At 38.6% G+C, this 17114-nt stretch overlaps 1 protein-coding gene across 5 annotated transcripts in view; it reads left to right on the top strand.

Moving 5' to 3' along the window:
* The first annotated feature begins 2108 nt into the window (after positions 1 to 2108).
* Positions 2109 to 17114, top strand: part of CDKL5 (cyclin dependent kinase like 5) — a 184860-nt gene continuing 169854 nt past the window's right edge. For all 5 annotated transcript variants that reach the window (XM_072427962.1, XM_072427979.1, XM_072427955.1 and 2 more), the window contains exon 1: positions 2109 to 2202. The gene's annotated coding sequence lies outside the window, so the exon portion shown is untranslated. The remainder of the gene's footprint in view (positions 2203 to 17114) is intronic.

The raw sequence follows: 17114 nt of genomic DNA, 5'->3' as shown, positions 1-17114 counted from the left end.
CCCATGAAGGTATCATGTCTAAATGTCTAATGGAGGTACCATATCTAAATGGCCCATGGAGGTACCATATTTAAACGCCCCATGGAGGTACCATGTCTATATGACCCATGAAGGTACTAATTTCACATTGCTTTCTCCAGTGAATATATCCCATGTGTCTCTATGTAAAATGTTGGCACAAAACTAAACTAGCCACCAAGCCCGTTGTGTGTCAGATTTTGCAGCCTAATAGGTTAGGGTGTTGGAGGGGAAGTGGGGTGAGGTTAGGAATTGGGTGAGCACTAGGTTGGGTTTGGGGTTAGGCACTAGGTGGGGGTTAAGGTTAGGCATTAAACAGAAGGTTAGGAAAGCACTAGGTATTGGTGGTTAAGGCTGGGCACTAGGAAGTCAATTATGGTGAGCACTAGGTTGAGGTTAAGGTTAGGCACTAGGCTTGGGGTAAGGTTAGGCACTAGGAAGTGGATTAGGGTGAGCACTAGGTTGGGTTAAGGTTAGGCACTAGGAAGTAGATTGGGGTGAGCATCATGTTGTGGCTAAGGTTAAGCTCTAGGAAGTGGATTAGGGTGAGCACTAGGTTGGGGGTAAGGTTAGGCACTAGGAAGGGGATTAGGGTGAGCACTAGGTTGTGGTTAGGGTTAGGCACTAGGAAGTGGATTAGGATGAACACTAGGTTGGGGGTAAGGTTAGGCTCTAGGAAGTAGATTAGGGTGAGCACTAGGTTGGGGGTAAGGTTAGGCACTAGGAAGTGGATTAGGGTGAGCACTAGGTTGGGGGTAAGGTTAGGCACTAGGAAGTNACTAGGTTGGGGGTAAGGTTAGGCACTAGGAAGTGGATTAGGGTGAGCACTAGGTTGGGGGTAAGGTTAGGCACTAGGAAGTGGATTAGGGTGAGAACTAGGTTGGAGTAAGGTTAGGCACTACGTAAGGTTACGCACTGGGTTGAGGGTAAGGTTAGGCAATAGGCAGAGGATTAGGATGAGCACCGGGTTGGGGGCAGTGTTAGGCAATAGGTTGGGGGTAAGGTTAGGCACTAGGTTGGGGTTAAGGTTAGGCACTATTTTGGGGGTAAGGTTAGGCACTAGGAATAGATTAGGGTGAGCACTAGGTTGGGGGTAAGGTTAGGCACTAGGAAGTAGATTAGAGTGAGCACTAGGTTGGGGGTAAGGTTAGGCACTGGGTTGGTAAGGTTAGGCACTGGGTTGGGGGTAGGGTTAGGTACTAGGTTGGGGGTAAGTTTAGGCAATAGGTTGGGGCTAAGGTTAGGCACTAGATAATAGATTAGGGTGAGCACTAGGTTGGGGCTAAGGTTAGGCACTAGGCAGGGGATTAGGGTGAGCACTGGGTTGGGGGTAAGGTTAGGCACTAGGATGAGGGTTAGGGAAGCAGTAGGTAATGGAGGTTTGGGTTGGTCACTAGGCGGGATGGTGGGGATGAAGTTAAAGTTAAGCACCAGGCTAGTAAACACAAGTTGTAAGGTGAAGTTTCCCATTCCAGACTTTTATTGATAAATCAAGCTAATGGTTGGTTGACAGTTCTCATTCCTGCCATGGGACATATTATTATTATTGGGTACAGGTATTATAAGACTGGCTGCTTCTCAAATAATGGTGCAATATTTGCTGATAGTGTAAGGTTCCATAGAACTCTGCATATATCCCCAATGATGGAGCTCAGCATTTCTACACACACATGACAAGCTGCATGCTGTGCAGCCAGATGTCATACCAAATTTTGTGTGAAGTGGGCGTGTCATAAACAAACTACGCCCAGTTCTGTCAGTCCCTGACCATTCTACCACGCCCCCCAGCCCGTTGTCTGGGATACATGAAATTCTCCGCCTGTAAATTCTTCTTGCCTATCCCGTCCCTCCGCATTCCACACCTGCTGTACTTCTAGTCCTTTATAATACCCGCCTCTCATCCTCTTCAATTGGTCATCTTGCCTGCCAGTGAAACGTTCTGCGCTCATATCCTATTGTGATTGGTTATAGTCTTTCTGGAGCGCAGCGAGGACACTGCTTTGCAGGAAGAGTGGGCAGGTGTTGGCGCAGAGGGGCGTGTATGATTGGCGTGGAGAGGGAGTGGCTAGAATGGGTAGGCGTGGCTTATCGTTTTCTCCTAGCTGGTGATATTGAGTAGATACCCGAAAGGAAAACAGCGGCAGAGGAGCGGAGAGGGCGGTGCGGAGAGCGGCACGGACAGAGGTGAGTGACAGCAGTGGCAGCAGCGCTAGGAGACGGGGTTTCCTATAAGCCCCCCTGGGGGGGGGTCACCCCTGTAGCAGCCCCCCGAGCTCCCCTCTTATCTACCTTTAATACAGAGCCCCCCCTATTTACCTTCATCACATCCCTGCCGCCCCCTCACACGCAGCATCTGCACCAGGACACCTGGCATGGCCCCTCATCCCCAGCATCGTGCCAGGCTGATCAGTGCCATGATGGGGTTATTTATGCTTTGCCATATCAGCTGCATCAGAGCCCACCCTGGCATTGCATGCATTGGCCTCATCATGCATTGATCTACCAGCAGCAGCCTGTGGCCATGGAAGATCCCCCATATTTGCATGGAATAGATGCAGCATCTTCTTTGCTGGGTAGAATGAGTAATGCTGCCATGGCATGTATGCAGCACCTATTGTTATCCATACATTGGCTCTTATGGACAAACTATTTTTAACATGCGTTATCTCTGCTGCCTCCCCCAGCTTCTTCCTATTCAGAGCCTTTCTGTTGCAGAATAAATGTTTTCATAAAACACAAGCCATTTCTTCCCATACCCCTTCTTGTATGATCCATTTATTGCCCCCGGGTATTTATTAATGAATTCATTCTGCACGATTCACATGCTGTCTATAGATCTCTAATGGACATTTCTTATCAATGTCAAGTTGTTGATCGCATTGTGAACATTCACAACAGAGGCAACTTTTGTCCATAACTGCTGGGGTATTTAATACACTAAAGGGGCAGTTAATAAGGTATCCTATTAGGCAACTATTAGAATGGGCACTTGTTGGGATCTGATAGGTCGCTTTGACTTTACTGCCCATCATTGCCTATTGATCAGTCTTTGGGTATCAGGGCAGCAGGATAGTCCTTTCCTCTTATTTTAAAGATTGGCAACATATCGGTCATAGCAACTGTTCAGATTTGCTCTGCCGACTTACCTTACAGAAGATGAATTCTGATTGGTTGGTATGATCAACAGCTCAAGTTTTCATCTTCAGTTTCCATAAGTCACCCATTTGACTTTTTAATGCAATGTTTTGTTTTTATAATGATTATACCACCATTAGTATTTATGTAAACAGGCAATATATAATTCTGATTCCAGGTATGGTTTTTGCTAAATGGAAACCTACACATGTGTCCTCCGGTATAATTAAGTGAAAACTGTGCAGCATCAATCAATACAACAAGTGTTATTTCTGTGCTGACACACAATTGGCTAACAAGGCTGTCAAATCTGCTGCGTGGATTTCACTTGTAAAAGCAGAAGGTGGGGATGAATTAAAGGATTTATTATTTGTGCAAGATTGGAACAATACGGATCATTTGTGGGTAATATTTTTGTGTAACAGTAGTTTTCTGTTTATTTTTTGATAAATAAACCAATATACTTACTCATGTAAAGGGCATCTACTACAGGCTGTATTTACCATCTTCTTCCCCCGTCACGGAATTAGTAATCATTTATTTAGTTTCTATGATCATTTATTCCATCATGGCATCATTTTAGTTTCTGGACTACATATCTGCAAATGTTGTCTCTTTGGAGGTTAGAAAATGTTAATTTTTCTCCAGTGCTGGTAATCATTTTTTATTCATTCATTGGAAAAGCTGGCATTTTTATTATTGAATGTTTTAGGTGAAGTCATATAGAAAATGGAAATCTCATTTAAAAGCTGCTTGTGCAGGGCTGGCCGAAAACAGCAGATAGGTATTATGCATTATTATGTAAAGTGGGCATAGATAATAGTGTGGAAAAGGGAAAACCCGGGTACCAACAATTAATGTTTTCTTAAATTAATATTATCCTTCTAGGTTTGTATTCTCGGATCGAATGTGGTCTATGTTTGGGTCTGGACCATGAATAGCATTGTTGTAGCGGGCAATTTCTCATATACTTGGTCAAGCTAGATTACCAATGTCTTAATATGTAGAGCGGGCATTGATATTCTTGTGGCAAAGGGAAGACCTAGTTACCGACAGGCTATGTTTTCCTAAAATTATAGTAATATCCTTCTACAAGATTTGTATTCTCCGAAATGATGTCTATGTCTGGTCCATTCATGACCATCAGTGCTATACTAGGTCTCATGCTTTGTAAAGCCAGAGACAATATTCCTTATATGTAAGGCGGGCATAGATACTCATGTGGCAAGTTACCAAAAATACATTGAGCTAAAATTAATAATAATGATTTGTTTTGTTCTTCCTGGATACTGATGTATTAAAAAAAATTATTTTAACTTTCTCCAAGATTTGTAGTAACTGTAATGAAGTGATTGATGTCTGTGTCTACTCCATCCATGATTGTTATCCTAGGTGAAGTCCCATACGCTTGGTCAAGATAGAGAGGCAATATTTCTTTATATGTAAAGGTGGCATAGATATACTTTTGGCAAAAGGAGGAACAAGTTACCAAAAATCAATTATTATTTACTTTCTCCAAGATTTATAATCGATGTAAGGACATGGTCTACCTCTGTATCTGGTTCATGTTTAGTTTTGCTTTACAATGCCCGTACACTTGATGAATCAGCTTTTCCTAGATGCTAGGCAAGACCTGTACATGCACTTTCCATGTTTAGAGTGTGCATTTGTGCCTATTGGGATAGCCTAACTGTTTAAAATGAAAAAGAACAGGGTATGTATGGGGTGGCAACACTATTCTGGTCATGAGTAACTCCTCTTCATCCATGGAGAACCTCAACTATAGCAGCTTTATAATTGTGATGATGGACTAAATCATGGGGGATCAGAGCCTGGCTGCATTAGCATCAGGAGCCTGATCATAGTTGGAGTTGCAGAATTACATTTTCTACAATTCTCGCACAGTTTTTATTTTTTGATATTGAACATTTCCCTATTTGGTAGTGGTGGTGGATGTTCCCTAGTTGTATTTGTAAATGCATGCTAAATAGTGCAATGACAGCAACTTCCTTTCAGACTTTAGGTCTAGAATTATGCTTTCATCCTGATGTTCTCAAATAACATACCCCATAGTGGGATGTGTTGGCACCTGTATTGGTCTTCTGATTTAATTCCTAGATTGTAAGCTCTTCGGGTCAGGGTCCCCTCCTCCTCCTGTGTCACTGTCTGTATTTGTCTGTCATTTGCAACTCCTGTTTAATGTACAGCCCTGCGTAATATATTGGTGCTAAACAAATTATTTGTAATAATAATAATAATTATAATTACTTTCATTTGCTTGTGTTTTAGTTGTGAGTGTACTGGTGTTTTAACCCTGATTGGTATGCTTGCTGTTCCGCAATGTTTGCTCGGAAAAGAAAGTTTGCTTGAACTTTGGCATTCTTCCATGTTCTAACCTATTGGCTGCACATCTGCATTCCTTTTTATTTGACCTTGTGTATTTGACTGCTTTATTTGTTTATTCATGGAACATTCTTAATTTGTAGTGATATTTCGGCCACATTTCAGTAAATGTTGACAGTTCTTTTTACCTAAAAAGTTATGCTAAACTTATTTAAAGTTCAGCAAATTTGGATACGCAGTGTTTTCCAGTTCATTTAGTGTACTTGTATAAGTCTGTTTGACGGCTCGTGACAATTTTTCCTTTTTGTTTTACTGTTAATTATAGCTCTATTACAACTATGACCAAATTATAGCTACAGGTAACGTTGGGGCTCAGGGTTTATGAGACAATGAAAGGCACATTAATTATATACTGTTGTGTACAGTAACTCATGTATTCCCAGCTGTCAGTTTCCCAGCCCTGTGCAGTTAGCAGTAGGGAGGGGTGCTTGTTAGATTGTAACACGTCAAAGAGAAATATGACCCAGTGTTAGGTAGCAATTATTTGCTTTTAATTTGCCCATTTTTGCCAAAGGTAAGTGAGAATAATTCTCCTTCGAGCGCCTTCATGAAGAACAGTCATGAAGTATTGGCACAAGTCCTCTTTCGGCAATACAATTTTGGCAGATTTTAGCTGTAATATGACATCATCAGAACAGCAGTTTGCTGAAAGCAAGGGTTGTATTGGAAGCCAGATTTGCTATTGATTTCCTAAATCATGAGTGCATATATTATGTACATTTTACATACGTTTAATTGTAACTAAATTGTAATTAAATGTAATTCTTTTAATTCTCTCTTAATGAAAACTTTACCCAAAGAAGACAAGGTTTGATGTACTGCCAGGTGTCTGCCACATATTTCAATCATTAATTTATTAATTCTCCCTTAATGTGGAATGCAACCCAAACATTTTGTATAGAGGGAGGTCAGGTCTTTGTGGTTGTGCTGTCTGTGGCTCCAGGAGGTAAATCTATACCAGTCCTAGTCTTGTAATAGTCACTCAAGTTTACACTATTGTGTAGTGCAAAGTTGTATAAACCAGTAGCCCATTGTACTAAATACTAACGAAGGTTGTATGGTTTTTAAGGTGTACTAAAGACACACAGCCCAGCAGCACCTTCTGCATGCCGAACTCTGCACAGAATGTAACTCTTCTACACAGATCCCATATTGTGACCTAAACCACCTTGGTAATATTTCCCTGTGATCCATTCCCCCTACCACCTAAGTGCGAACAAACGCTCTTCAAATCCCCTGAAGAAGCCAACAGGCGAAACGCGTTGGGTTATGAGACAATGCTTTTCCTCCTAATGTCACAATAGGGTTATTTACTGTATAGTTCGCCGGTTGCATTTCCTATGAATTCGTCAATGGGAAAAACCGTATAAAATGCTGTGTTGCTTTGTTTATTTATATATGTATATGAACACTCTATAAATATACACTGATTGTAAAAATACATTTAATTGTTTACCACATCTAAACCCTAGCTTTCCTTGGTCCTTTGTTCTATTTATGTTATTAGGGGGCGGCCCCAAAAAAACTTATTGAGGAATATGATTAGCTCTATTATTTTATAAGTTATTTTAATGTGTACTTCTTGTTTTATGCTATGTACACACACTAGGTTGTTGCTGCCAATACGATCCTAATTTTTAGAACCCTCTAGCTTTCGTACAGCGGTCTTCTAACACCATTTAGCAATAGCGAATCACTAATGACCAAGCGAGGACAACTGCTGCCATTTCCCATGGATGAGAGCCCAGCGGGGTGCCTAGCACTCATCCTCTCCTCTCTATAGATCTGAACAGCGCTATGTGTACAGCACTTGTTCATTCTACTGTCATTGGAAATAATCACAAAAGATCGTTTCCATCGATAGAAATATGGCATTTGTTTTCAGCTTTATGCTACCAAAAGTCATTACAGATCTGAAGATACAAGTGCTTTGAAATTAGGCATTCACTAAGAACGAGAATCGTATTAAAGATCTTTCACAGACAAATGTTATTCGAAAAATTGATCTTTGAAGTTAGAGTTTTTTAATTGTTTTCTGTCTAATCAATTGTATTTTCACGTCTTTGCCTTCAACTGAAGATAATTGAATGACTGTACATAAAACATATGTTTAATTACTATACTTGGAAAAATCATTTGTGATATGTGGAATGGTCAAATGTGAATTTTGTTACCAAAACGCAATAGATTTGTTATTGCTTATGGAAATATTGTTTTAGTGGAAGATGTTAAAGAATAGTGCATTATGGGGGTAGATAGGCCAATTGTAATACAACAATGAATGTCCTGGAAACCCTTGGCCATATCCCCCCAAATGTTTTTTTCCACACAAATATATGGCTGCATTTACTATATATTTTAATGTAAAAACTACTAGAAGACTAGTAAAAATGCATGCAATAAATATTGATGCTTTGATTGACAATGTCATACCCCACCCAGCAATCACAGCATTCATCAGATGTCATCAGTAAGTCCGGTAGTATTTGTTCTGTATTCATCTTGTAAAACCATCCAGCTACACAGTCCTAAATTTACTAAAGCAAATGCCTTAGGGCAGGGCACAGATAAAACATTAGAGTGTAGTTGAATAGCAGGCCAACATGCACACGCATGTGCACACGTATAGTGGTAGAAATTCATAAACCTGTCTAGCAGATCATGTAGCTTGAACTTCCAAATAACCTTATTTTTGTGCTTTCTGTTGCTATAACATACACTAGGAAAGTGGCAAAATAACATGCTCAGTCCAACTAAAAAATCTTTTTAGTCGAGAGACAATCATATATAAAGCCTCACTGTTTTCTATACCTTTTATTTGCCCCCTCTCCTTTCAGAACATGAAAGCTAGCTGTATGAACGTGTCGCTTTGTTGTTGCCATGTGCTTATAAGTAAAGCGGAAGATCTTTGTTTGCATACGTGATGAGGGTTGAAGCCTTTGTCATTGAAGACACCTATTATCTGTTGCTTTGGGTTGCAGATCTGGTTACACATCCTCATGGCCACAACATATATCAGGAAGAAACCTGTGGTGTTTTGTTGTTTAGAAGTAACAAAGTAATTTCAGTTACAAGATACATCTCTTTTGGATGTTTATAGCTTGAAAGTTAAAGATGGGCAGCACAGTGGTTCAGTTGGTAGCACTCTTGCCTTTGCAGCGCTAGGTTCCAGGTTTGAATCTTGGCCAGGACACTATCTGCTTGCAGTTTGCAGGTTCTCCCGGTTGCTGCCTGGGTTTCCTCCAGGGACTCCGTTTTCTTCATACATTCCAAAAACATGCAGTTAGATTAATTGACTTCTACCTAAAAGTGACCTTGGACTGTTTTAAAGACATATGACCATGGTAGGGACATTAGATTGTGAGCCCCTTTGATGGACAAGCAGTGACATGGGCTATGGACTTTGTAAAGCACTGCATATTAAGTTGGCCCTATATAAATACTGCCTAATAATAATAACATATAAAATTGATTGTGCATGTGATTCAATAAAAGGCTGCAATTAGTAGTATCTTATTACTCTAAACACATTTTTTTTGGATTATATTTTTTTGCATATCTTTATTTGCTTTTTCAACAATAATACCAGGATACAAACATATTGTAATGTACAGAGTCTTAAAAATTAGTCATACTGATTTCAGCAATATTAGTACCTCTGTAAGTATACAAACCATCTAAAACTATGTAGCTCAGAGAATATTGAAACTACATCAGTAACTCACGTTGTTGCTGAACACAATGAATATAGTATACAGAGGAGAGATAACCTTAAATCATGCTTAATGATGTTGTTTTGTGGGACCTTATCTAGTTGGAGTTCCATATTAGTATGCTCAGTGTTACTTTTGAATAATTGTATTTTTTTAATGTTTAAAAATACACATGGTGCAAATATGAATTTCTTAGCAATAAAATGGATTATTATATACAAACTTAGTTATATATAATATATAACTCAGTTATATATTACTTAGTTGTCTGGTATATGGCTAATTAATACATTAGGTCACCTTTTTATACAAATCAAAAAAGAAAGACCTATGGGATGTTTGGAGTTATGAGAATTGACCATATGTTTCACAACCCATATGACTTTGCATTGTTACCTGTCATCTGATACCTACAGCGTTGTATGTCAGTTGGCTGTTTGTAGATCAGAATAGTCTTTATTGATTTGACTCATGGAGGACCTTACATCTAACCTCCATGGAACCAGGGAGAAGTTCCTTGATATGTGGGCTGCTTGGACACTTTTTTTGGACTCTCCAGATAATAAACGCCACCTGGACCCTGTCTCTTAGATGGTTGTGTGACATATGGATATCCCCTGTTAAGCTTTAAATAGGATGTAGTGTTTACGCACGATTTGGATTGATTGACTAATGTCCATTCAATTGTTATGTATATATATATAATATATATATATATATATATATATACATATATAAAGAGTGTTATAAAATGCCATGGTATGGTATAGAAATAGATGTAATCGTCTAAAAAAATAAAAGGAATAGTAGTAAAAAAAAGACAGAAAATCTAATCTACATGTGCACACCGGCTTGTTTATTGCAAAGAACTACATAATATAGTGGCACTTTATAAATAGAAGGTAATATTAAAAATTAATCATAAAATATTATACTTTGCTCCTTCAATGCCTGTCAGAGTCTGGCACCACAAACAAACGTGTGGTGCACTAAAGCAGTCTTGATTCTCCAATAAAAAGTTAAATTCAGCAGTGTGGGCTTATTTTGGGATTATTTTGAATATACCAAAAATGTGGGTTTATCCTTGAGGGCGGATATCCGGTTTGTACTGAGTGTAGAATCAAGGGCCCTGATTTATTAAAGCTCTCCAAGGCTGGAGAGGATAAACTTTGATCTGTAAACCAGGGTGATCCAGCAGACTTGGAATGGATTTCATAAAAGTCATTTGCTATTTGTTAGATCCATTCCAGGTTTGCTGGATCACAACTTCATTGATCAAAGTGTATCTTCTCCAGTTTTGAATGGCTTTAATAAATCAGGCCCAAAGTGTCTACAAATGGAGGAAAAACCTTGAACATGTTCACCCATTTCCAAGAACACCATCCCAAAAGATTGGATGTGAATGCTTCCTCCTCCGCTGGTGCTAACACACACACATTAGCATATTTATAAAGAACGTTTTATTATCTGCTATTTAAAAAAAATATTGCAATGCCATATACTATGAAACCATGATATCCTCTGAAATGGTTATCATAGTGTGAAAATACTCAAGACACCAACATCTTAGAAAATCAGGATTGTCAAGGCTAAATATTTCCATCTGATCTTATACTGGTATCCCCATATGGGCTTTATCTTTTATTTATAAAGCTCCAACATATTGCACATCACTGTCCAATAAAGAGGTCAGATATACGTGAATGTTATTGGGCTCAACACAATTATATATCATAGGATATATTAGTTTCCTAACATAAACCTCTAAACCATATCATAATCCATTATTCCTGGGCTGACTTTAGAGGAGATTTGGTGTTCTACCTGAAGTGTTATCAAGGGCACACAACTTTCACCCAAGATTTATCCTTCCTTTCATATTAAATCTAGTGGATGAATCTTGAATGATGAAACATTGATAAATAATAGACCTTAAAGTATATCAAACCCCTTCATTTAAACTTTAGTATGATATTGGAAAAATGTTTTTATCAGCTTTTTGTTTGTTTTAATGAAACAATACCTGGCGACCTTCCCATGAAGGTTTTTGCCCTGACGGTTCCTGTAATAGAGTGACAATGTATTGTCTCTGTCACATACACTTACATGGCTGATTCACCACATGCTGCACAAGGGTGGACTGCAACAGAAAACCAAACCCCAGAAATGCCATACAGTGCCAATTCCAGTCATTTCTTGATGGAACCAGGCCACCAAACTGTCCTTTTTTCCAGTAATTTGGTGATCTTAAAAAATGATTTAGGCACCAATCAGGTCAAAACCTAATTTGGGTCTTTAACTGTGTTTGGTTATAAAATAAGCAGACAGTTACACAGCAAAGACTTCAAGAAGTGACCCCAGTGATTCTCCCAGAATTTTTTCTGCTGTGGATTGCAAATTTTCAGACTTAGAACAAACTGAGGAATTATTTTATGTTAGCACTTGTAGTGTTTTCTGTATTGGCATTTTATGTGTTTTAACAAAGTCTCCTGGAATTATTCTTTAAAATATTTCATACATCAAATAAGTGTAAAAACGAGCTTATTGTAGTGCATATTCTGTAGCATATATCACCATGAAACAACTTTGTTATTTTTTTTACTAATTTTTATTTGCTTTTTTCTAGTCTTGGAGAGCTTTAATAAATATTGTCCAATATGTGAATGTATAAATGTCCATCCTATATTAGTAGTTAAAGGTCCAGCCCATGCAGAACTGAGTTTTCTTCACAAAGACACTGTTCCTTGTAAAGAGTAAAACCCCCCCAAAATTTAAACTTTAGCTATTAGCAGAACCTTTTGGGAAGAATCCATCCTTGACGCCTTATCTACTTCCTTTGCCAAAATTCTCACCTGCAAAATTTAGATGTTTGGGTCCACTTTCTATGTTCTAGCCCCTCCACACTAATATAGGAATAACATAAAAAAACAGGAAAAGAGGAGCTTGTCATAATACAAAGCAGACATCGAGAACCTGGAACTCACCAACAGAGTCCTGCAGAAGTAATTTAGCGCAACATAAAATATTACTTTTGGATGGACTGAACCTTTATTTATTCCATAACTTAAATTTAGTTAAAATGTGTAGTGTATGTGATATACTGGATGCTTTTTATAAAATAATTTTAGGGAAGTGGCAGGATTTAATGGTAACTATTCTTGTTTGTGTTGAAGGAAAATTAATGCACAAATAGTAATTTGTGTGAGAAGTTGCTTGGTAAAATAAAATGGATTAGAGTAATTAAAAGTGAGGTGGGCTTTTAAACAGCATAATTAACGTGACTATGTAGTGGTCTGGAGGTTACAAAAAAACAGAATTTAAAACAGGAGACAACCTGTAGCTTGCAATCATAGAGACAGAAGCCAAAGAACTTGTTCTCTTCCTTTTACATCTGTGTGTAGGAGTTTTTAAAGGTTCCACAGATATGTGCCCAGAAAATACGACAATCTTTACTAAAGAATAGTATTTGATGTGTCATGGCTCAAGTTCAGCTGTAGTATACTTGTAGACCTTTATGTAGGTCTATTACAACACCCCCAGTTCTCTTTCCCTAACTAAGGTATACTTCGAGGTACGAAGTATTGTTTTTTACATCACCATTCCTGCTACTATGAGCTACTCTAATCCATGGCCCTATAGACTTCTATGGGGCTGGTAAATATATCCTCCAAACCATACAAACCTACCTTGTTCTGTAAAATAATTGACATTAATAAAGACATACATGACTGTGTTATAATAAGTTGAGGTAAAAAGAATGTTTTAGATATATTAAAGGCAGAACTAAACTCGTGTTACTCACCTGTCCCCTCTTCTTTCTTCTCTTTCTGTAGATGATCTTCAGCAATCTTTTTTAAACATTCTTTATAGGGGTACATACAAATCATACAACAAAAAACAGACAGTGGGGGCCAATATCAAGTTCACACCCTGAAACAAACAACAGAGGCAGAACATCAAGGCTTTTTAAGACAGTGAATAAAGAGAAACAAGTCAGTGAAACAAACAAGTGTAGCTAACAATACAGCTAAAAATAAAAAATGGAGGCACACTGGGGCGGCTTTACATCACAACAGATTATCTGGTAAATAGAGACTATGGCATGTAGCCAAGAAACAACCTGCACAAAGTCCATTTAACCTGGCCAATTTAAGGCAAGGTGAATCACAGTGTATCCTAAAAGTACCCAAAGATGAAGACTTGGGTGGTCATTGGTGATCTTTACCATCTTCATTGGCCGGGATGTACCTTCCACGCAGGTGCACGGGAATTCATTCACTCCTAGCATGCGCACGGTAATGACGGGTATCCTGGCAACCAAAGCTGCATGCGCAGCTTAACTTTTTACAGATACCCAGAGCGATCTGGTAGGCTGGTTATTGCTGAAAGGACATCACCTCTCCACTTCTGCAGTAATATCTGCCGGATTGTGTATTCTTAAAAGTGGAACTTTAGTCCTTGCTTTAACCTTAAGCAATCTAGAGTATGAGTGGCAAGTGCACCACACATTCTAAAAAGGCCCTAATCTATTTTTTAAATTGCAATTAGTGTAAGTGCCTTAATATAGCTTGGCATCAACAATATAGCGGAACTTTATAAAAAGAGGAGCAGTGCTTCGAGACACTCCTATTGCTGCCGAGAGCTGCAAGGTAAATTTCAGATAGTATAGAAATATAATGAGTACAAGTATGACCTAATCAGACTGCTTCTGCTGCTTCACTGCCCAACCATCAGGCTAGGGATGAAGAGGGCACCACTGTAGTGTCATTTTCCTGGGTCGGCTGTAAATTAGTACTGCAGTGTTAAACCCATAAAATTTTTTAAGCTGGCTTGGAAGAAATTGTAGGTGGGTGGATGCCTCTGTATTCTGACCCAACTCTTCAGTAACCTTCAAAAACAGCTGGGTGGTTACTGAAAAGTGCCAGGTGGTACACCCAGCTAAAAGGGGCTGAGGAGAACACTACTAGATGGAATTCTTTGAAACATTACATATGTATTGTGTGACTAACAGGACATATAGTGTAATATATGGGCAGTATTGATTATTTTGTGACCATTGACAAACAGCAGTAGCTCAGCGTTTAATGATTGATTTACAACCCAGTACACTCATGTAACACAAGTTTTTAAGAGAGCAAAACACACATTGGACAGTTTTTGTTAGTTTGTTTTCGTCTATGTTTTATTCTTTAAATGGAATTATTACAGTACCTGATATAAACTTTTATAGCAGGGGTGTCAAACTCTGGCCCCGGGGCCAATTCTGGCCCCCAACTTCCTTTTTTTTGCCACCCAAAGGAATCCTAAAGATGAACTGCAGCTGGCCCGCAGCTGCATTTAAAAAGCTCCGCCACTACAGTACTACAATTCCCGGCATCACTTGTGTCCATTGATCAGCGGGCTCTCTGCCTATGCGTGGCCCCGCATTGGACTGTTTTAAAGTTGAAAAAAATGACAGGAATTTTAGTAGCAGTGCTATTTCAATTTAGAGGGGGTTTGAGCGGCGAGCCACTCATAAAATTTCGCTCCCCATTGGCCGCGTCTGGCATTTCCATCATTCCCCTTAGCTGTACTTTTCCTTGCTACTCCAAGGCATGGACTTGATTAGTTGGATTTTCATAGAAGAATATTGTTAATATTATTGTTAGCCTGTGCAAAAACCTTACCATTGAAATTTAGCTCAGAAGGCTACAAACAGAAAAAGAGGCAAATGATTTTTTCTTAAATAAAATTTATGCCTCTTTCTCCATTATAGGCTTGTTCCAGATTGAATGTGAAGCAAAACCTCTTTGTTTCCATATGATAAGGGTTGATATCCAACGAGAAGGAAAAATTTCAATTTTTTCATTAAAATTTCAAGGTTGGCCAATGACTTTGTCTAAGTTTTTAATTTTGGCCCACTGTGTATTTTGACACCCCTGTTCTATAATGTGTAATTCTGCACCTCTGAAAGCCAAAAGCCACTACAGACTTCAAAGAATAGTTTTCTGTAGTGTAGATTATGGGAGTCAGTATATGTTCTCTGTAAAAAGGAATGAATATTTTTTTCTAATTGTCAGACTACAAATAAAGATGATATAAGAATAAGGACATAAAACAGCATTTCTTTGTGCTCATCAAAAGCAGATGGAATAATAATGTATACAAATACCTGCTGAGACCCTGGAGGTCTGTGATATCTACAATGACATCTGCTGAAAATAGACTGAAATCCTATCACAGAAATCTCATATAAGCTCTAATATGTTAAGTAATGATAGATAGAATTTTCAGACGTTTTAAAGCAGAACTACTAGCTCCTGGTGATCTGGCCATGAAGGTCCTTGTTTAGGCACTCGTCTTGTTATAGGTTAAAAATGCTTTTCCTCTATCCCTCTACTCCCTTACTGAAAGAACACACTTAAACTACTTTTTTGGCAATGTAGCACTTTGTAATGCATTGGACCTGATTTATTAAAGCTTTCCAAGGCTGGAGAGGATTCAATTTCATCAGTGAAGCTGGGCGATCCAGCAAACCTGGAATGGATTTCTTAAAGTCATTGCTATTTGTTACCAAATGTTTTCAATCCTGGACCAGATCCTTTCCAGGCTTTTTTGGATCACCCACCTTTACTGTATCCTATCCATTATTGGAGATCTTTAATAAATCAGGCCCATAGATTGTAGCCGTGGTTTGTTTTTGCTGTATATGTGCATTTGAGCACCATTTAGAGTAAATCACAGCATAGGGCTCATGTAATGTGTATTTAAACCTTAGTATTATAGTATTATCATACTTGCATATATTTGCATTTGCCCAAAGGTGTGAAAGCAGCCTTATGTTACAAAAAACAATGAAAATGACACTGAGACTATACAGAATATTTTTCCTTTGATTAGCCAGTTTGAAACTTTAGTGCCAAAAATACATCATCCGTCACAAACACCTAGAGCTCTATTTATAAACCAGTGAATCTAACATTCCCTGGTGGAGAATTAATTACTGCCATTAAAAAAACATTGGCCTGGATGATATTTTCACCAGAGATCTGCTGCTTTATATCTCCTTAGAGGGTCTAAATATAAATGTTTTCACACAAGATGCACCCAACATTTGCCCAGAATTACACCTGGGATCAGAAAACCTTTGAATCATAAATAAAAGTCACACATTTTCTAATTGAATCTAATTGTGAAAAATGTGTACATTTTGGGTGAATCTTGGGTTAATACATTTATAAACAGACCCATAAATTAATGTTAAAGCTCAGTTTGTGTTGTTTTTTTTTATAGATCTTACAGTTGCATTTGCAGTGAGATTTTCTCTAATCTGACCCTAAACACATACATTTGCTGTTGTGAAGATCTTTACTTCCCCAAATTTCTGGTTTATGTGCACTGTGCTTTATCAGCATCAGTTTATAATTTACCTGCTTGCCCGATTTTCATAGAAAATAATTGAATGGAGCTGGGTGTCCATCTAAATGGTGCTGAGTAAAAGAGGGGCATTGTTTAAAAAGAACACTAGCATTTCTGCATGTGGGACACAAAAGGCTGGAATAGATACATTTTCTTCAGTGAAGCTGGGAGATATGGCAAACCTGGAATGGATTTCTTCAAAGTCATTTGCAATCCTTTTGAATCCTGAACCAGATTTATTCCAGGTTTTCTGGATCACCCAGCTTCGCTGATGAAAGTGTATCCTCTCCAGCCTGGGAGAGCTTTAATAAATCAGGCCCAATGTGTCATGCATCAAGATTTTTTCCTAAATAGAAGTCTGCAGTTCGGAGTGGCTATACTGGGCCCCCAGAGAGCCTCTGCAAGTCACCCTTCAAATCATAAGTTATCTTTCCATGCTTTTTATGT

Source organism: Pyxicephalus adspersus, chromosome 1, assembly GCF_032062135.1.
Source record: "Pyxicephalus adspersus chromosome 1, UCB_Pads_2.0, whole genome shotgun sequence".
Taxonomy (NCBI): domain Eukaryota; kingdom Metazoa; phylum Chordata; class Amphibia; order Anura; family Pyxicephalidae; genus Pyxicephalus; species Pyxicephalus adspersus.
Note: the sequence above shows the minus strand (reverse complement) of the source record. Positions and strands in the feature narration are given on the sequence as shown.